Source organism: Macrobrachium rosenbergii, chromosome 48 (assembly GCF_040412425.1).
Source record: "Macrobrachium rosenbergii isolate ZJJX-2024 chromosome 48, ASM4041242v1, whole genome shotgun sequence".
NCBI lineage: Eukaryota > Metazoa > Arthropoda > Malacostraca > Decapoda > Palaemonidae > Macrobrachium > Macrobrachium rosenbergii.
In genome coordinates, this window is record NC_089788.1 from 57,388,598 (window position 1) to 57,410,113 (window position 21,516).

At 37.5% G+C, this 21,516-nt stretch overlaps 1 protein-coding gene across 22 annotated transcripts in view; it reads left to right on the forward strand.

Annotated features, from left to right (window-relative positions):
* The window catches only part of tim (timeless), a 510,805-nt gene that overhangs the window by 21,313 nt on the left and 467,976 nt on the right, over window positions 1-21,516 (forward strand). For 3 of the 22 annotated variants that reach the window (XM_067091831.1, XM_067091844.1, XM_067091850.1), the window contains exon 1: window positions 3,219-3,448. The exons of 14 other annotated variants lie outside the window; for them this stretch is intronic. The gene's annotated coding sequence lies outside the window, so the exon portion shown is untranslated. Of the gene's footprint in view, window positions 1-3,149; window positions 3,449-21,516 lie in introns of those variants that run through there. 5 more of the 22 variants (XM_067091834.1, XM_067091843.1, XM_067091848.1 and 2 more) reach the window with 5 other exon arrangements.

Genomic DNA, 21,516 nt, shown 5'->3' on the forward strand with positions numbered 1-21,516 from the left:
GGTAGTTCTTGTCAGGTGTGACTGCAGATCGTTATTGTATTCTCGGCTCCACTGTAATTTCCTGTATGGTCTGTGTGTCATTCTATCGATAGTCATACCTGGGTGGGCTTATACGCCTATTGGTTGGCGATTCATTGACGTCAATCGACACCTGTACTGAAAGCAAGTGTCAGCCTTCACAGATGCAACGACAAGGTCATTCTTGGGCCCTGCATGGACCGACGTCAAACATTTTTCGGCTCCATGTTAGTAAGTCCGCCGGCACGGCTTGATAAGCGATCCCCTGTCCCTGTGAGAATTCAGATCTGTGAACTAGGAAAGCGAAGTGGTGCTACGCCCAAAACGGCAGATCCTGAAGGCATCGTGTGAGATGGTACCTGCATGGTTGTAAGACCTTGACCACCAACTGGCATGGTCCTGCTGACATCTGTGAATATATTATTTTAAGGAGGAAAACTGTCATTTCAGTGTCATTGTTATGTTTCTTTGTCTTTTCTTAGCATTTATGTCATCTTGCGTATGTATGTCATACAGTAGTGTTTTGGTCGTTTCGTTTGAGCTCAGATCCAGAATTGTATGACTGCTATTGACTCCACGAGACACTCGTGTGTGTGTACTTTGCTTCTGTCTCGTATACACATGTGATTTTTATATTCTTACAAACATCAAGCCACAAATACCCCTTTGATATCGAATTTACTATACCTTGATAATAACTTACACAAATCTGTACAGTGTTTAGTGTATCTAGTGTATAACACCCAGAAGGCAGGGGTTGAAATCCTGTCCAGGCAGATGCACTTATCATTCACCTTGAGTGTAAGTTATTCCTAAAGTATAAATCTCGATATAAGGGGTATTCGTGGCTTTAATATGTCTGCATACACGAATTTTTTATATATGTATTTACTTTGTTACTCTCGTTATCGTTTTGTCACTTGCTGATGGTGCAGTTGCGGCTGTGTGTGTAAGTGTGATTATCATGAAGAGTTGCGCTGTTTATGTGCATTTTAATGAGTCTCGTTATAAAAGGACCTTTCCTTATATTTTGCATTTCGCCTCTTTTTCGTATTATAATTAATGATCCATGTTCCAAAATGTTTCGGTAAAGACCGCATACTTGTTACGACTCTAATACTGTGTGTTTGTGTACGCAGACCCGGTTGCTTAATGTTCCCCTTTGTGTCTTTCATATGGACGATGCTTGCATGCTTCTTCAAAGCCTGTCACCACAAATCTTAGTAATCTGAAGTGCTTTCATGTGCCTTCATTTTCTTTCAGTATTTTAAGTGGCATTTCTCTTATAATTTCTTGTAATTTCTTAACAGTAACTTGAACCCGATAAATTCCTTGTAATTTCTTTACTGCAATTTGAACCCGATGCGAAGTACTGCAACAATCCCTCGGCGATAAGGAGGAATTCACCGACTTCGTTGCAGGGGTTCCATTGTGACCCACTGACATTCCTCGCACTAGGCTCTTAAGGCGTGTTGTAAATTCATAAGGGATGGTCTTTGGGATGAGGTTACTAGCCTCATAACCGTGCAAGAGGTCGCGTGAGCGTGTGAGCATACGTGCCGAGCGAGACCATCAGGTCATCACCATTGGATCCTTAAAGTGCCGAATATACCTATTGTAAGTCAACTTCGCTGAGCTGGAGGTTAGTCGTGTGAAGAACATGTAATTCAGGAAGAGCTCAAACTATGGAAAAGAATTGATATCAAAAAACAAATCTCAAACTAGGTACAAGTCTCGCCAGATTCGAATCCATTGGGAATGACCTTGTGAAAAGTTTATTACATTGCTCGTCATTCTGACGTTGAATATCGAATGGAACGAAGAGATACAGAAGAAGAAGAAGAAAAGAGAATGTAAAATCAGTGCTAGAGAACATTATATCAGTCATAAGTTACTGTAGCTTGTACAAGTGGAACGGTGATAAATGGTTTTGGGTGATCAACCTTGACTTAAAAAATTATCCTTTTTAAAAACACTCGCACACACAAACACTCACAGCCATATAGATAAGGAGATAGATTTAATCAGTAATAGATGAATTTGACAGTGAACGTTAAGTTGCATGTCTGGAAAACCACCCCATATATATTATGTAAATTTTTGATCTAATAAATAAAGTACGTGTTATTTAAGGAGTCACAGCAAAAACTAGTTGGATTACGGAATGAAAAGGTTTAGTACATGCAGAGTATTTTACGGTGCACATGTCATCTTTCCTGGCAAAGAGATGGTCATGACGTCACTGTGTTTGAATGCTGAGTTTATCGCCGTTGCAGTGGGTTAGGTCAGGGGAGATAACATCTTCCTGATAGGGAAATGACTATGGACCTTAGTAGCTTTCTTTCTTGCTTTCAGGTGTCTGATGCAGTTTTCGAGGTCCCTCTTGTTATTTATCTCTTCTGCCTAATCATATCAGTCGATTGACGTTGGTTACTTTTCGTTCGTTTGCTTTCGGGAGAAGTCACTCGTGAACTCTTTGCCCCTATCGTTTGCCAGTACATGTTGAACCCAGACTCATGTTTCGCCAGCACAGATATATTGCACTTTTTGCCTGCTCTCTCTCTCTCTCTCTCTCTCTCTCTCTCTCTCTCTCTCTCTCTCTCTCTCGGCACGTATACCTCGAATGATCTATTCTGTGAAATAGGTACATAATTGTTAGACTGTTGTGGGTTGTAGCTGTATTTAGATAACGAGAGAGAGAGAGAGAGAGAGAGAGAGAGAGAGAGAGAGAGAGAGAGAGAGAGGAGGGGAGGGACAAAAACGCTAAAACCCCGACAAGGTAAGTCTTACTTAAGTGACTAGCTCATTCATTTGATACTTCAGTAGTCTCTCTCTCTCTCTCTCTCTCTCTCTCTCTCTCTCTCTCTCTCTCTCTCTCTCTCTCTCTCTCTCTCTCTCTCTCTCAATAGAGGTTTAATACCTCAATGCTGTATAGAGAAAAACTAAAAAGCATCAGATGTTTGAGTGAAATCAGTATTTGGGGCATCTGTCGTTAGTGCTTGGATCCACGTGCACACCAGGGTGCTAGAGTAATCATATCTGAATTTGATAATCCCGTACTCCCCCCTCCATTACCTCCGCAACCCCCTTACTCTCTCCCGTCCCAGTTCCTCCCCCCATATATTGTTGCCAAAGCCTCACGATACAGAGCTTTGATATGGCCCTAGTTAGTAAAAGCACAAGCACTTCCACCAAATACCAGTCCACACGCACTGGAGGAAGAGTGCAGTCCACACTAGTGCCATTCCCTGCCCAGGAAAAGATTGGTGGCGTTTCTCATCGAGGTTTTCTGCGGCCAAGAAACACTTTCTCAATGGTAGCGCGACTTTCATCGCCTTGTCGTAAGTTAGAAGTCTTGCTCTGGGTATCCAAGAGCCTGGAACTATTATCCGACCCTTATGGGAGTTCCCGTAACGATACCCTCTCGGAGGTGAGTACACGTGAACGGAAATTCTGCGCCCTCTGTGGTTAGTTTTGAGGTGTAGGGTGAGGTTTATTTAAAAGATGGTATACGTGTTCTAAATGTTTCTGTATGTGTAACACGCATGCATTATATATATATATATATATATATATATATATATATATATATATATATATATATATATATATATATATATATATATATATATATATATATATATATATGTATGTATATGTATATAATATATATAAAGTTATATATAATACAAATATTTTATAAATATAATACATTTGTATTATACAGGTATATATATGGTTCTAGGACAGTTGCCAGCCGGACTGTTGCCAAGCTGACAATAGCCATCGGGACAATTGCCAGTGCCAGTGTCATGCAGACAGTAGACAGTCGGACAATTTCCATGCTTAATTCATTTGTTTCTTATAAAAGATTATTCCTAATAAGCACTCCTTTACAAATTACTAATTTGGATATCTGTAGTTTAAATAAGTGGTCCAAAGCAAAATCCCTGTTTAGAAATCTTAGTTGAGTCAGAATAAGTGTTATTTTACAAAATTGCTCGTTTAGTAAATATTCTGTTGAGTGTTTTTAAGCAAAAGGCTTGTTCTTGAGCCTAAGCAATACTTTAGTCCGTCATGGGTTCCATCTATTGTATTTCACACTTCCAGACTCTGGTAGTGAACATTTTTACTTATTTTTTACAGCCCTTAGCTGTGGCTTCTGCCATTAAAAGTGAGCGTGGCAAAGATATTGTAGTTGGTGGTCTACAGTACATGTACCATCAAAATGGATACAATAATGACAAATCTGTAATTTACTGGGAGTGTGCAAAGAGGAAACAAAAATCGTGTAAAGCACGATTACACACAAAATCAAAAGCCGAAAACTACGAGTTGATAAAACTATCAACGAGCATAATCATGAAACATCTAAAAGTACAGTTGATGCCAGGCGTGCTGTTGTAAAGCTAAAAGAAGATGTTGCCTCGAATAATTCATCTACAAGATTGTTAGTTGCAAGCTGTTTGTCGCCGTTGGACAGTTGCGCGCGAGCTGAAGTACAAGACGTCCAGCATCTAAGTAGAAATATTCGTCGATGGAGGCAGCAAACTTTCAGTGCTCCTATTATCCCTGTGGAAAGGGCAGGATTTTGCATTCCAACAAATTTTCAACTTCTTTCATCTGGGGAAAAGTATCTGCAGTATGATTCAGGAGCTGAAGACTATAATCGCAATCTGATATTTGCTGCTGAAGTAGGGTTTGAACATTTAAGAAGGTACAGAAACTGGGCCCTTGATAGAACCTTTAAGTTGTCACCAGCAATTTTTATCAGCTTTTCACCATCCATGTCCAAGTACAGTAGATAAGTGTAGTTTTCCTCGTATATTTGCCCTTCTTCCAAACAAAACAGAGGAAAGTTGTAAAATTTTTTATACAAAAAAGCCCAAGACTTCCTGCAACAAAATCCAACAGCTATATTGAGTGACTTTGAAAAAGGATCATTTAAGGCAATTAAATATACTTTTCCTGACACTGATGTGAGTGGATGCTTCTTCCACTTCTGCAAAGCGAATTACAGGAAAATTGTTGATTTGGGGTTTAAGGTTCGATACCACAATGATAACGAAATTTGTCTTAAGATACCGTACGTTGTTTCTCTGCACTTGCTTTTTTACCAATTGGTGATGTGCCCACAGGTTTTGAGAAACTTTCAGGGGATGACGATACCCCTGAAGAATTTCTCTCGCACTTTGAGGTAAATTACCTCGGAGTCATGGGAGGGAGAGGTGGAAATCGCAGAAGGGCTACTCCATTGTTTCCAATTTCCATTTGGAGTATGAACCTAAGAACTCATAGGTCTGTGCCTCGAACAAACAACAGTCTCGAAGGATTTCACAGCGCTATCAAATAATGTTGAACACCCTCACCCTAACATTTGGAAACTCATAGATCGTCTCATGAAGGAGGAAGTTTTATCCCAAACAAAAGTGCTTCACATGGAAAGAGGAGATGAGAGATCTACTACCAATAAGTATAAGAACATAAACAATCGCTTAGAGTAGATAGTCAGCCGCTATAATCCTGACGATAAAATTACCTTTCTACGTTCCATTGCTTATAACTTACATATTTTCTGAAGTTGTATAATAGGATTTAAACATGGTTTATACCAATATATTTTTTGGAATTAAATGCGATTTTATTTAAGTATAAACTTCTTTACTTCAATTGCGATATTTTTGCGTTACCTTTTTTCCTTCCTTTTATGTATTATTTTTTCGAACCAGTAACTAAATTATAATTAAAACATAAGTAAATTGTAATCCTGAAAGAAACAGCCAAAAAAAAAAAATCATTCCACATACCGTAACTATAATGTAGCTATTTCCTTCATTTTTATCTATTATATTTTCGAACCAATGGCAATTGTCCGGGTGACAAACGTCAGCCTGGCAATTGCCCATATATTGTCCGGATAGAAATTGTCCGCATGGGAATTATCCGCATACATAATTATAATTATATATATATATATATATATATATATATATATATATATATATATATATATATATATATATATATATATATATATATATATATGTATATATATGTATGTATGTATATATATATATACTGTATTTGTGTATTTTTTAAATAAGATGGTGTGAATCTTGTGTATTCTGCAGTAATATGTCATATGGAGATTGCAAAGTAATTCTAGCAGAGAAGCAGTCGCTTTGCGCTGGCTTATCAAAATTCAGTTGATTTTCCTCTTCGTTATCGTTCTTATCTGTCCTCTCCGGGGATTTCCAAAGTTATCTATTATTATTTTTTTGACTAGCTAAATGTATCTTTTTTTTGTTATCAAATTGCTTTGACTTAAAACTCATGCTTTTGTCTGTCTTCCTTATCTACCTCTCCGTCATGAGTCAGCTTTTTGCTTGATTTAATTTTTGCATCTCTCAAAATTATTTGGTAATCTTAAAACACACACACACACACATGTATAAAGCAAAAGTTGGCTGCTTTTATAGCTGTTGTTTTTGTTAGATTCAGGATACTCTGTAGCTCGTTCTAGCATTCCTGGCAACAAGTTTGTTGTTAATATATGCTGGCCTTGTGTTAACACTGGAATGTATTATTATTATTATTATTATTATTATTATTATTATTATTATTATTATATTAAAAGTAACAATAAGTGAATGAATTAAGATACATCTACGCAGTTATATAGAGAAGACTTATTTGGTACATTTGGTGGGTTGACTGGTGTGCTGATTTTTTATTGGCCGTGGGTTGATGTTACAGTGATATCATTAGGGATACCCAGGGAAACACTCCCCTCCAGCTACCTCCATCAAATAGGCCAAGAGGATCGCAACGCCTTCTGCACTGGATACAGTAGCATCGTCCGGAGGCCTATAAAAATTCAGCACACCAGTTAACCCCTTAACTAACCCACTCGTCTGCTATATATATACCTGTGTAGCATGTATTTTATTATTATTATTATTATTATTTACAGAAACCTTCTTATGCCACAAATTAAAGTGTCAAGAACTGTTCTTATAATCTTCGACCTTAAGGGTTGCCCTAGAGCAAGAGCCTGTGCCAGCGCAAGACTGGTTTAATATAAAACAACAAAACCTTCGAGCTAGTCGAATGACCTTGTATGGTGCACGGTGGGTTCCTCTGTGAACGCAAGCAGTAAGACACGTGCGTGGAATGTCAGTAAGTTAAATAGTTATGACACGTAATACTGGCTACAATCTTTTGGCAGCTGGATAGCAAACGCGTGTGTTTGTTTTGACTCCTGCTTTCTTCGAGGAATGTTATGCGTCCGAGAGAGAGAGAGAGAGAGGGGGCCTCGCACCATGTGTTAACCGCTGCATTTATGTTTTTACAAGTATCGGTATGATTTCTGTTAATGGAAGTATTTAAATGAGTTATTCCTTTAATACCGTTTATATAATTTTACAGATTGTCTTGCGTAGTATTTTTATTTTGCAGTTTTTCGTGGATATTTCGTCAGAAAGAGTTGTAAACGTGACCTTGTACATTCGATTACCTTGGGGGTTTACTTTCATGACAGGTAGCTTGTGGAATATTAATGATACTCATTGCTTCCGTTTAGCAGAGCGCTTGTCAGTAGTGAGTTGTGCGAGCATATAGGTGCGTGTGCTTGTAGTTCTATTTCTAGCATCGAATTGTTTTCGCCCTTTATGCAGTCTTTAGAAATGTCTGTGAATATACAAACTGCATGTGCTGTGGATGTCTGTATATTTTTGCAAATGGACATTTTTCTTACCTCTGGTGGTTCATGGGAACTCCATTTGATGATGTCACATTAAAGAAAATGGAGTTTTGATGGGTCATTCAACCATCACATTTTAAGTTATTAAGAGAAGAGGGAACTTTGAATGATTGTGAAAGGAGTATGACAGTAACACATCGAAAAATGCCCAAATGTTTTTGAGACACTCGTCCAGAATCATCAAAGCAAGCATCTACAAAATATGCTTAAATGTAATTAACTAGAAAATGAGAAGTGTCAATAGGCAGTTCACTTAACAGATGGCATTCAGAACAAACTGACTTTAGAACATGGATGATTTGGAAGGCTCAGTAAAATCTCCTGGTAACAAATAATTCTTTAAAGAGAATTTTTTTTTCTTGCTAAATGGTACAAGTATTTGGCCACAAGGACTGTTCAGTAGTGTCCTTGTTACACGTAATTTAAATGAGCTAGGCAATATTACGGAGATAGACAGCGGTAAGAGGTGACAGATGGTGAAGTAATATTCAGTAGTGAGAATGTGACGACGAATTAGAATATTTGTCTTCATACTGACAGTATTTGCTTATAGGATTGACTGTTTTTCCTCTTAGCCGGTAGACACACTGTTTGTGCGTAAGTTTTTCCTGTGATCTGTTCTGCAAGCATGAGGTGGGGGATATTTTGAAAATGGCAGCATTGTAATAGTTATTGTTTTTGCTATATTTCTGTCATGTGTGTCTTTATTCTTTGCAGTGATGAGTCATTGATTCTATCGTTAGCTTGCCTTTGTTGCTGTGGAGGTTTTGTTTTGTTTTATTCAATTTTCTGCTGAATTCCTCGATGACTGGTGCTGCTGCAGGTGCGATGGTAAACTGGAAAGGGATTTATAACATTTGTGCTCCTTTCATTCGAAAGGTTGGGTGTGGCAAGCTGTGAACAGCCATCAGTGGTACCGTTATCTGCTTGCACGTTGCATTTACTCGATAGCGTCCAAGGTCAGCGGGACTGTACTTAAAGATTGAAAGCAAAGTACACAGTAATCTATATATCTTTTCTCAGCCAGTGAATTCAATGATAACTTTGCTTGCATGTAATAGTCATACGACATAAGGACTGTATAGAAGAAAAAGATGCAGTGCCAATAAAAGGTAAATCTGATGCAACTAGGCTGTGTGATCGGCTTGTTCGTGGTTTGATATTGGTTTAGGTAGACAAGATGATTAGTAGCAGTAGTAGTAATTACATATGTTCGTTTGGAATGAGCCAAAAGTCACCGTTAGATTAGTGAGCAAGAAGTGGGCCAGAATAGGTATAGAAAGGCATTAGGAAATTATTTCAGTTATGTGAAGATTAGTATCATACATCAAAAGCTACTACAATAAAAGATAATTTCTTCATGATAAAACTCAGTGGGTGTCCATCCAGTTATTTTATGTGTAACACTGGTAGCGTTTGGTTGATAAAACGCCCACGTTTAGACTTACGCTCGCCTTGCTCGGGGCCAGTCTTCTTCGACCACCGGCCATAGGCTATACTGTATAAGTATGCAGGGTGAAAGTTACCATATAGACCTAGGGTCGAACCTCGGGAAAGTACGTAACTTTTCCTGGGTCGGCAGGATTTGGCGTTTCTATCCTCTCTCTTACATTACGATTATTGTCGACGGCATGAGTACTCTTTAAACAAAGAGGCATAAAAATACAGTGAGAGTTGAAGCGATCTTTAATAGATAATATATCTGAGAGAGAGACGCCTGTTGCTAGTTCTAAAACTATGATCAAACTCAAGTAGCATGAGATTTTGCAAGTGTGGTCGTAAATAAATAGAAGTATCACACACTGTGGGTCCTGCACACAGCCGTCAGTCCCACACCCCAGTGAGTCAAAAACGGAACTGAGACGGAGATGAAGGGAAGGCTGAGCTGAGGAGAGGAGGCAATAGAGGGAATACACGTAAGACGCAAGTATTGGAAATGACGTTATGATGGGGAAATTATGGGAATGGCGTTCACATAACACACTGAAAACATGGCGTAATACAGAATACAGAGATTTTTGTTTCCCCATTTCAAATCTCTTTCTCCACCACATACGTCCGCCAGCGTCAGCGGGCTGGATCGGAGACCATAGGCAGACAGAATCTTGCCACTCGCCCACTCTCCCAGTCCCAGACGAGAATTCCCGTTCCCCGTGTGGGTGGGGGGGTTGGGGGGCGGGCACTTACTTCACTCCCTCACACTACGTCATCAGCTGGCTTCGAGAAGTTTCTATGCTTGCCATCTCTTGCCTCGTACAACTGATGATGAAATCATAATACTCCAGTATGCTGGACAGAACCAAGTCGATTTGGCTGACATGTCACTCAGCGTGAAACAATAGACGTTTTTTACGAAGCATTAAAGTAAAATTTAAATGTGTATTATTGTATGATGAATATTTTGGGTGTGCAGAGGTACTGCTTTGGCTGGGCGCGAATGTATTGGTTCGTATACGCGGAGATATGGTCACTTGGAGTATGAATCATGTGCAATTGTGAATGAATATACGATTTTATCGATATCTCCCATGAACAAAAAGCAGTGCTGGCATTTGTCTACTCAAGGTATCTACTTGTAAACGAATGATGCGAACGAATGTTTCTCCCATGGGAAACTTAGTAGGCATCTTCAACGCTTTCATCAAGGTCCTTCAAATATGCTGTTCATCAAGGTCCTTCAAATATGCTGTGAAGGACCTTGGCTCTCATCAGGCTGAACAACAGACGTGGACTTGACTTTGCCATTATGAGTTGGTATTGTTAGTAAAGCTCGGATGAAGGGAAAAGACTGTCTTGCCTCTGAAAGTTGCTGGTGACCGATTATCCATGACCTTGAGGTAGAGGTGCTCTCGACATCTTTCATCTTGCCAGCAATATGATTCTTACAAACGAACACTTTCCAATCGAAAGCGAGGCAAAAGTAGCGTTTCTTATTGAGACCACCAGATATTTACTATTGATTTACTTTTGGTGAATCTGGGAAATATTGAATTACAGTAGCAGTCCAGACCAATCAATATATATATATATATATATATATATATATATATATATATATATATATATATATATATAATATATATATATATATATATATTTATATATAGTATATATAATATTGTTTATAGCGGGCATCTTTGGGATGAGTTCGCTACCCTTCCTTAGCGGATGTTCAGTAGATTTATATTCCAGTGACCAGGACGTTTGATTCTCCAGCGAAAGGTCGTAGGTTCGATTCCTGAGCGACCTGGAATTCTTGAGACCAATATCGTTAGATCCCATTGAGCTGCTGTTGATCTGAGCAGTGAATTTGCAATTGGTAGTTGAATGTATGTCGTGGGATGAGACCAGATGCGCTTGCATCTTCATTCCAAAAGACTTCGTGTGCTGGAGCTTACATCTGCAGTGGGAAATGGCGTAGGGAGTGAAAGGAAACTAAACAACACATACATAAAGACAACCAGTAATGCATGCAACCTTATTTTCATAAAATTTATTTTAGTATATGTAGTCGACGTCAGCCCTCTTCAAAATAGTAAGATCATTGGTGTATTATTTAAGGGGGTTTTGGTATCGTGTATTTTAAAATAGCAGTAGTAGTAATAGTAGTAATATCAGGAAGAGGTGAAGAAGCAGTCCTTTGATGTTATTGTTGTTGTGATATTGCTCATTACAGACCATTATTACTATTATAGAAACATTGCTCATTACAGAACATTAACAATGCTGTGTAATTTCCCGAAAAATGGATGTTTTTTTATCCGCACCTAATTAATAGTGCTAAATATTCTGTTGGTGGAATGCATGTTCATTAAGACTGCTTTCATGGCCTCGCTTCGCAGGCCGAAATGCATGCTCATGATAACTTTTGGTGGCATTAAAATTTAGAAAGTAAATAGCGATGAATACCTTTGGTAAGCGATGGATTGTATTTTTTCATTTCTCTACCTCTACCTCTGATTTTGGTGCTTGGACTGCTGATGATCTGATCGAAATTTTACGTAATTCTCTCATACCCCTTGATGGGACATAATGTGTTGATTTAATCCCACTAATGAAAAAAACACGAAACTCTTTGTTTAAATTTGGGGTATTTCAAATGGCCGGTGTGCCATTGTGAATTTGATAGAAAAGACATATTTGTAAAACTGTGTCAGTTGTTCCCCGTCTTTCGTGGAGGTCAGGGCACATTAAGAGGATGGAGTTAGGCCCCAAATCCTAAGGGCGCACAGTCCCAGCTTTAACCTTTGACCTATTATATAATATTAAATAAATAAATAACGGCGCAAGGTCGGTATGGGGACGTGTGACTACCATGGTACTCCTGACTCAGTAACCAGAATTGGTCATCTGTGTTGGGAGTCAAGGACATTTGGATGTCAGCCGCATTTTCTCCAATGTCTAGAGACGTTTATTTTATCTATATAATCCATGCCAGGAAACTGATGGCTAAGGACGCCAACTGCCCTCGGCGTTGAGGAGGGGATGACAACTAAAATGAAAAACTCTACGGATTGTACACCAAAGAAAGGCCTCTCATGGATGCAGTTCAAATATCAGTTGGGATGGAAAATTTTGGCTTTGCAGAAGAGCAGACCAGCATTATGGCGGCGCCCTGCATCTTGTGCGACAAAAAAACTTTTTTTTTTTTTTTTTTTTTTTTTTTTTTCTTCCTCCTTGGTACGAAACTGAAGTCTTGTACGGTCGTCAAGGTGATGCCACGCTGGTACGAACATGCTCGCCATCAATTTAACCACAACATTGGCTTCCTAGTACAAAGTTTTGCTATAAGATGCCTGTGTAGACCAGAGACCCGTGCTCGTGTAACTAATATATATATATATATATATATATATATATATATATATATATATAGATATACTGTAGTTTTATAGATCAATCTTGGGATGCATTCAGAGAATAGGCCAAAAGCCCTTTAGATTGAATACCGAACGTCTCCCTTTAGAATGCTCCCATGCTGAACAAATAAAAGAAAGACCGAAAAAGCAATACAAAAACGTAAAAAGGATAACTTTATTTTATCAATACAATGAAAAAAGAGGAGAAGAAGAGAGCGTAACAATTTTATGGTGGCTAAAAGTCTCACATTACAAACCTGCACGTTGCAAGGATGACTGTTCCATAGGTTTGCCCTGTAAGGAAACGAAAGTCTCTCTCTCTCTCTCTCTCTCTCTCTCTCTCTCTCTCTCTCTCTCTCTCTCTCTCTCTCTCTCTCTCCAAGTTTATAAGCATAACACTTGACTCTATCTATAATCTATCTGTAAGCAGCTAGTAATTTGAGCAACAATGTTCCCTCTATCTTATAAGGAGTAAGTATACAAGCAAAATCTCTCTCTCTCTCTCTCTCTCTCTCTCTCTCTCTCTCTCTCTCTCTCTCTCTCGTATTATTCGATAGGGAATAGAAATTACAAGCGCTTTGCCATATATTTTCAACCTGAAGACCACTGGCAATGATCTACTTGCACCTATAAGCAAACGGTGGTAAACCTGCTGTATTCTTAGCGGGAGTTTTATAACCCGTAGATGTAGGTCGACGGAAGGTGACCGATAAGCCGCACTGGTAAAACTGATTAATGTTTCTCTTCTTTCAATTTAGGACATTCAGTGAAGCCTCCTGTCAATAATCTGTTTTTGAGTTATTTCCTTTTATATAAATTAATGAATAAATGGTGATTTTAAGAGTTTCCTTGGGGAGCCCACTATTCCGGGGTCAGGTGAGACTAGATAGGTAAAAAAAAAATACGTAAATATCGAAGAAGTGTTATTGAAGATGCGTAGTGTGAAGGGGAAAAATGCGAGGCCAGAAAAATGAGTATAAGAACTGAGCGAGAAAGGGTTTATGAGAGAGAGAGAGAGAGAGAAAGGGGCGGGGGGGAGAGACGAAGCTCCGGCGAAGAAATTCGTCACCTGGCCGTCCATGTGACCAAGGAAGCGTCTCGATCCTTGCTGCCGTCGCCGGTTTCGGCTTTGTACGGAGGGAGCCCCTTGCTGCCGCTGCTGCCAGCCGTTATGGCTGGCCCGTGCAGCTCTCTTGTGCACATGTCTGAATCGGCTGGTCCTGTGTGCGGGATATAATTTAATATCGAAACCTTGAGAAGTTCCGCTTTAGAATGAAAAATAAACTGTACATTGTAGCATGAAGTGTAGAGTCATCTATTTATAAAGAACTTTATATATACAGTAAGGTATTTAAAAGCAAATTGATTGCCTGTTCAGTTTCCCACTCATAGGAATTTTGTCAGTGATGACTTGAGAGTTCATTGTACTTATCCAGGGATAACAGATTAATGATATGCAGAAAGTTATCAAATGTTTTGTCCAAAAGGGGCGACAATAAATCAGAGAACAGTGTTATCGAATATATATGTATATATATATATATATATATATATATATATATATATATATATATATATATATATATATATATATATATATATATATATATATATATATATATATATATATATATATATATATATATATATATATATGTAAGGGGAAGAGACGGACGGACAGACAAACAGGCAGAGACTTCTATGATTGACGTCACTGAGGAGTTTGTAAGAGCCAGGAAACGTGACTGAACTTACTGTTTTTCATTCTCGCTCGAAGCTCTTTCTCCAAGTAATTATGTAAGCGCGATATCGCCTTATCATCGAAACTTATTAAAAATTGGGTGTTAACTTTTAGATGCAATGAACGCTACTAAAAAGAGGTAATTTGAAATGAGGTGCTATGAAAAGCTTAATCACATGTAACCTTCAGTAGCCAGTATCATCCAACGACTCTCTCTCTCTCTCTCTCTCTCTCTCTCTCTCTCTCTCTCTCTTTTGAGCGGCGTGTAGGTGTTGGGTGTGCGATTTCAAGCTGAAGTCCACTTCCGGAAAGCTAACTGGAACGGTTGGCGGCGTGGAATTGGAAGATGTGTGAGTAGTCCACGCCTTATCTGAGGGATTATCTTATTACTGTGAAGCGGCTGTGTTGCCTTGCAGGGAGATTCTTATCAGCTTGCATAGGGCAAAGTATTCCTTGCTGAGGGGTTTCACGGTGGAAGGAGAGGTTGTTACAGTGAGGGTAGGATTCGACGCATGGTTAAAAAGTCTGTTGTAGACTTCAGGAGAAATGGATTCACGATGGAAAGGTAACACTGAAATAAAGAGGGGAAAGATGGGTTCTTTGTGTAAACGAAATTCACCAAACAGGAAAATACGGATAAAACAACAATGAAGAGGAAAAGACGTACTCACATTGACAATGAAAATTAAAAATTAGGTAAAAGAAAAATGCATTCGCATGGAAAGGAAAATGCAGCGATGTGGATAAATTTATTCACAGTCAAAATGGAAAACTACAATAGAAAGGACACATTTATCACAGTAAAAAAAAAATTACAATAAATGGGAAACCTAAATCCAAAGCAGAGAGCAAAAACTACATTTAAGAAGAACAAAGGATTTACCGTGAGAAGAAAAAAGTAAATTAAGAAGAAACAAGTAAGAAACGTGCCGAAGTTTCTTCGGCGCAATCGATTTTTCTGTACAGCATATAATCAAGGCCACCGAAAATAGGTCAATCTTTCGGGGGTCTCAGTATAATGTTGTATGAGCCGCGGCCCACGAAACTTTAACCACGGCCCGGTGGTGGCCTGTTCTATATCGTTGCCAGACGTACGACTATGGCGTAATTTAACCTTGAATGAAATAAAAACTACCGAGACAAGAGGGTTGCAATTTGGTATGTTTGATGATTGGAGGGTGGATGATCAACATACCAATTTACAGCACTCTGGCCTCAGTAGTTTTTAAGATCTGTAGGCTGACAGAAAAAATGCGGACTGACAAACAAAGCCGACACAATAGTTTTCTTTTATAGAAAACTGAAAATGGATTCACAGCGCGGACAAAATACAGCTAAGAGGGAAAAATGGATTCACTGTGGAAATGAAGACTACAATTAAGATGAGAAAGGATTCAGAGTGAGAAGGAAGAGCTGGTTTTAGAGGAAAGGTTTTGCAGCGAAGGGAGAACTTCATGGGGGACGAAGGATGTTTCCCGAGTGATAGGAAAACCCAGTGACGAAGAGAAAAATACGGTTGACTATGGGTAAACTGTCTACAGTAAAAAGATGACGTGCAGAGAGAGAGAGAAAGAAAAGAACTGCCTGTAATGAATAGGAAAAAATATTCGTCATGAGAAAGGGTTACGATCATTATGAGAAATTGCATGCACACTTAAGAGCTAGACATTTGATCTTTGGTGGAAGCACAAATTGTCTTCAGTGGAAAATGGCTTTTAAGGTGAATCACCATGAAACATTATATATAATATAATGAACGAAGTACGATGCAAAGCGGAAAGGAATAAATATTTGCAGAGAAAGGAAGCAGTTGGTTTGTTGTCAATTTATATATTTATTTATTTTATTCTAAATTTTTTGCGAAAGGGGTTTTACCGGTAATTCATAAGTTTGACTGTGGATGTAGTGTACTTTATCTCATTTTTTTTAATCAGTACCTTGGTTTGATTACCCCCATTTTTCACTCTCTCTCTGTATGGTAAACGAACACAGAGTAAAAAAGAGACAGCTTCCCTTACAACAACATAAACCAGGGATACGCAAAAAAAAAAAAAAAAAGGAAACGAGAAAACCTGAGTATATAGTGAGAAGGGAGGGAAGCCTTCACAACAAGGGAAAACGTAGAAATTAGTCCTCACGTTCAAATAGGCTGGAAATCTATTCCGTAGAAGCTATGGAATGAGGTCATTTGTCTCTCTACTTGATATTATGTACGCAGGCGTATTGGGTATTCGTAGAAATAGTTGAATTATATAAGGGTGTGTTCATTTTGTTAAGTTGTATTCACACATCTGGTTGTTGTTGCTGCAATGAGATATATAATAGCTGCATCCGGAATGTTGGTTTTAATTGTGTTCCGCACCTGACCTTAAGTAATGAACATGAAACACTGTATTATTATTGCTGTGTGTGTCTCCGTCATTTCCGTTATTGAGTGGTTGAGTGGTGTCTAAATACCTTCTTGTTCCAAGATTAAATTATATTATATATAATTATTAAATTAGTATTATATATATATATATATATATATATATATATATATATATATATATATATATATATATATATATATATATATATCATCAGAATGTATAATGTTATTTGATAATTATTCCTAGTTATTATACTGTCTGCTTTTCATTGTGTTTTTCTCACGATTGAAAACTTGTGGAAGAATAATTTTCTTAGCCTTCATGTATGAAATTCAAATAACTCCCAAGACATAACAAGATTTATTTAAGCCTCAGTTGTTGTTTTGTTGGCGAGATAATTAAAGGATTATTGATGATGACCCAAGAGCACGTTGGAACCTTGGAAAGAAGAGAAAAAATGGCTGGGATTACATATGTGGAGAAGCAGTTCTTCATTATTCTTGTTTTCTCAGTATCGCTATACAATACTATACTGCCAAACCACTGATGCCTCGAGCATTAAGTTCAGAAACGTTGGATCTGGTCAGTGCTTGAATGGTGGATCGTCAGTGAATACCAGAGACCTCATAGGCCAACGGCATATAAGGTCAACTCTTGCGACTTGGACTGATCCTTGTGACAGGCTGGGAAGTCTTGCACGAATGACAGTGGGTGACGATGAGGCCCGAAGCAAACGGACTGCGCGAATTGAGGAAAAGGCGCCATGTTGGTCTTGTTTCCTTCCTTCCTTCCTTTCTTTTCTTACACTTTAGAGTAGGTGTTGCTTGGCGTTTCGTCGGCCCTCATTTGCAAAAATTGGGTCTGCATTCACTATATGTTTATAGCATCGTATATTTGCGCTCTATTTGCGTAACACCTATGCCTGAATATCCAGGATTACTTTGGATGTTGATCGGTAACTAGTGTTTTCTATTTTGGGTATATTTTATGTACTTATCCAGATATTTTACATCCTCCATATCGCGCCAGTTTTGGTTGTAGAAGAAGAGCAAAGTATTTGCTTGTATACACTCGTCTCGTTTGGTTCTTGAAGAGATCCCAGAATCGTTATTCTTATTGTTTTTATGGTATTCTTGCCATAAAAATGACGACATAAATCAAGTAGATTTGCCTCATCGTGTTTATAAACTATCAAGTATGAGTTTTTTTTTTTTTTATTTAAAGCATTTTAGGTCAGTTGTAAGTTATCTGTTGACATGCTTTCGTGCTATAAATGACAGCAGTTACCGTTATAGTAAATGAAACTAATTATTAACGGTACAGTTAATGGAATTGATGTAAATATGTACACACAGTATACTGTATATCCGTACTGCCTTAATTGCTGGTAATATGCTTTTCTACGTAATGACTAGCACGAATCGTAATAAACTGTATATACCATTGCGAACAAAATTTATTGTAGTGTTGCCTGATGCAAATACACACATACACATACATAAACGCACACAAACACACACACACACATATATATATATATATATACATATTAATCTGATTTCGCCGAATATTTTTCCCTTGGTAAAGTTTGGAAAAATTGGCTTCCGCTGTCTTCAGTTAGGTGTTTTCGCTTCAACCTAGAGCAATTCATACAGAAAAGCCACCAAAATTGAGTACTTTAACTTGAAACTAAGTCTACACAGGCCTTGCGAAGAAATATATTGCTCAGCAGATTTTCTGATGTAGAGTATCATGAAAATGTTTCAGTTCATTACTTACTTGTATGCGCAGCAACTGACGTCAGTAGCATTACATACAAACCATTGAAAAAGCAGTTCGAAGTATTTCTGCAGCGATCAGAAATTAAAATTTCAATCATTTATTCTTAATGCATATTGTTTTACGGTGAAGTAGAAAAACATTTGTTCCCCTCTTATCTTTCACGCATCATTTTTACTACCTATTTTTATTATTTTGCTCTCTAGAGCAGAATAATAAAATAATATTCAGCTAGAAGCAGTGCAGTATTCAGCTCAGTAGTGTGTATAATAACTGTATTCTACTTTATTATCCGACTTTTATATCTATGCATGCATCCAGCATGTAATTTAGAGAGAGAGAGAGAGAGAGAGAGAGAGAGAGAGAGAGAGAGAGAGAGAGAGAGAGAGAGAGAGAGAGAATTCAACTGGAAGTTGTTGAAAGCGAGATTAGAGTAAAACTATTGCTAATTCGTCTATGTGCATGTAACAAAGAGCATATTTATTGGCTACTAACAGCTCTCCCTCAGAATGGCTGTCATAAGTTATTTAATTTCTCACTTAAAAGTTAGCGTTGCATCAAAGTAAATATTCAATCGATGCATCATATATACAGTATATTCAGAAGGTGTTGATGTAATCAAATCGCAAAGTAGAATTGATACTTTTCATTATATCATTTATATAGCAGTATAATTTAGTATACTGTATGTATGTAAAATATATATTATATATATGTATATATATATATTACGTATGTATGTATGTATATATATATATGTATATAATCATACCATGTATATATATATATATATATATATATATGTATGTATGTATGTATATTATATATATGTGTGTGTGTGTATATATAATCATACCATACACCTTTTTCCCCATAAGATGGGTGGCTCTGAGATGTTATCGCAGTTTTCAGCAAGTGTTGTAGGGATGAGGTTGCTAATCCCACCCTCTGCCCTACAAACTTTTAATGGTTTATTGCTGAAAGCAGTTATATATATATATATATATATATATATATATATATATATATATATATATATATATATATATATATATATCCTGGAGAAAAGTTGTGTATATGCGAGTTTTGGAATGTCTTTGGAAACATAGAGGAAATGTATGGTGAGAGTGTTAAGCCAACTGTTTTATGGAAGTGAAGTGTGAATGTTGAATAATTTTAAATGAGAAAAAATAAAAGCCTCGGGTTGATGAAGGGTGAGAAATGTATAGACGAGTAGCACAGGTGACATGAAGAATCTAGGTGTTTTCATATGGCTTGGTCATGTGGAAAGAATGGGGAAGAAAAGGTCTGTGAAACGAATGTAATTCAGAAATGTAATTCAGAAATGCTAGGAGGGAGGAAGGGAGGAAGACTTTGAAACTGCTGCACATGTGATACGAAGGAGGCACTGGAAAGGAAGGGTCTCGATATCCAGGAAGCTTAGCAGTGCGTGCAGGTTAGAGGTGAGAGTCGCCTTGAGCGTATGGTTGTGTGAGGCATTGATAATTAGCCTTATGCCTAGGTGTATGCCGCAGCTTATATGGGGGAAATTTTGTGCACAAGTGATTCAGCTACGAATTAGTAGTTAACGTATGAATATGGCAATGACTGGAGTGTTTTTTTTTTTTTCATCTGGAGCCATTATCTGTTTTCAAATAGCTTAATGTTGAAAAGAAATTTTATTAATATTATATATACAGTAATATATATATATATATATATATATATATATATATATATATATATATATATATATATATATATATATATATATATATATTATAGAGACACACACACATACTGTATGAATCTGCCATCAAATTCGACCACTCTCAACTGAGATGATCCTGAGGAGAAAGTCATTTAAAGATAAAAATAAAATACGGCAGACCGACTTGAGAGCAGGAGACGTTAAAATACATTAGGCAGTTTGAATATTATTAATTGTACCCTTGTGTCTTGTTCGTCGTACTTAGTGTTTTAGGTTACTTGTTTAGTTGGTATTGATATATATATATATATATATATATATATATATATATATGTGTGTGTGTGTGTGTGTGTCTGTAAAATATTTTTCTGTTAAAACACCAAAAGGGTAGAAATTATAGCGTTATATTACGGAGACAACTGCCTTCCTCAACTGACAGGTAATGGATTAGGAAGTAGAGAACAGTGCTATATATATATATATACAGTTGAAGGAATGTTCCAGAAGTCGGCCGCTATGTCGCCTCTGTTGACAGCTTCTTCTTAATCTTCTTAAACGCTGGTTGGAGGAGGATTTTATGAATCATCCCTATTTATGATAATGATTATTTTTGTGGTTAACAAAAGCTGAACTCTGTTGGCCATATCTTACAGCAACTGTCGGTTCAAAAACCAGATGGTAGAATCAGCACTGATTAAACAAAGATGTATGATAAAATCCTCCTCCAATCAACGTTTGGCCTAATAAGATTAAGAAGCAGCTGCCAACAGAGGTGACACAGCAGCCGACTTTTGGAACATTCCTTCAACTGTATATATAGCAGTTGTCTTCGAAATATAACGCTATAATTTCTACCCTTTTGGTGTTTTTGTGCTCTCCTTTTATTTATATATATATATATATATATATATATATATATATATATATATATATATATATATATATATATATATATATGCATGCGATTATATTTAATATACTACTATTGAATTTAGCAGTGAGTACTTGGTACGTCTTGGCCGTTTAAATCCTGTGGTGCAAGCAAGCGTTCAAACAATATGAACCTTGGAACAAGTTTGGCAAAGCAAGCATTGGCGCGGCGCATGCGCTGTCGTTCTTACTTGACGCTATCGTCTTTAACATTGTAGCTCTATTGGAAGGGAGTCTTAACGGCTATTGGTCCTGGTTGTAGAGATGCGTGTGTATGTGTGAAAGAGAGAGAGAGAGAGAAAAGAAGAAATTGAGAAAGATTGAAGGTGAGTTGGCTTGAGAGG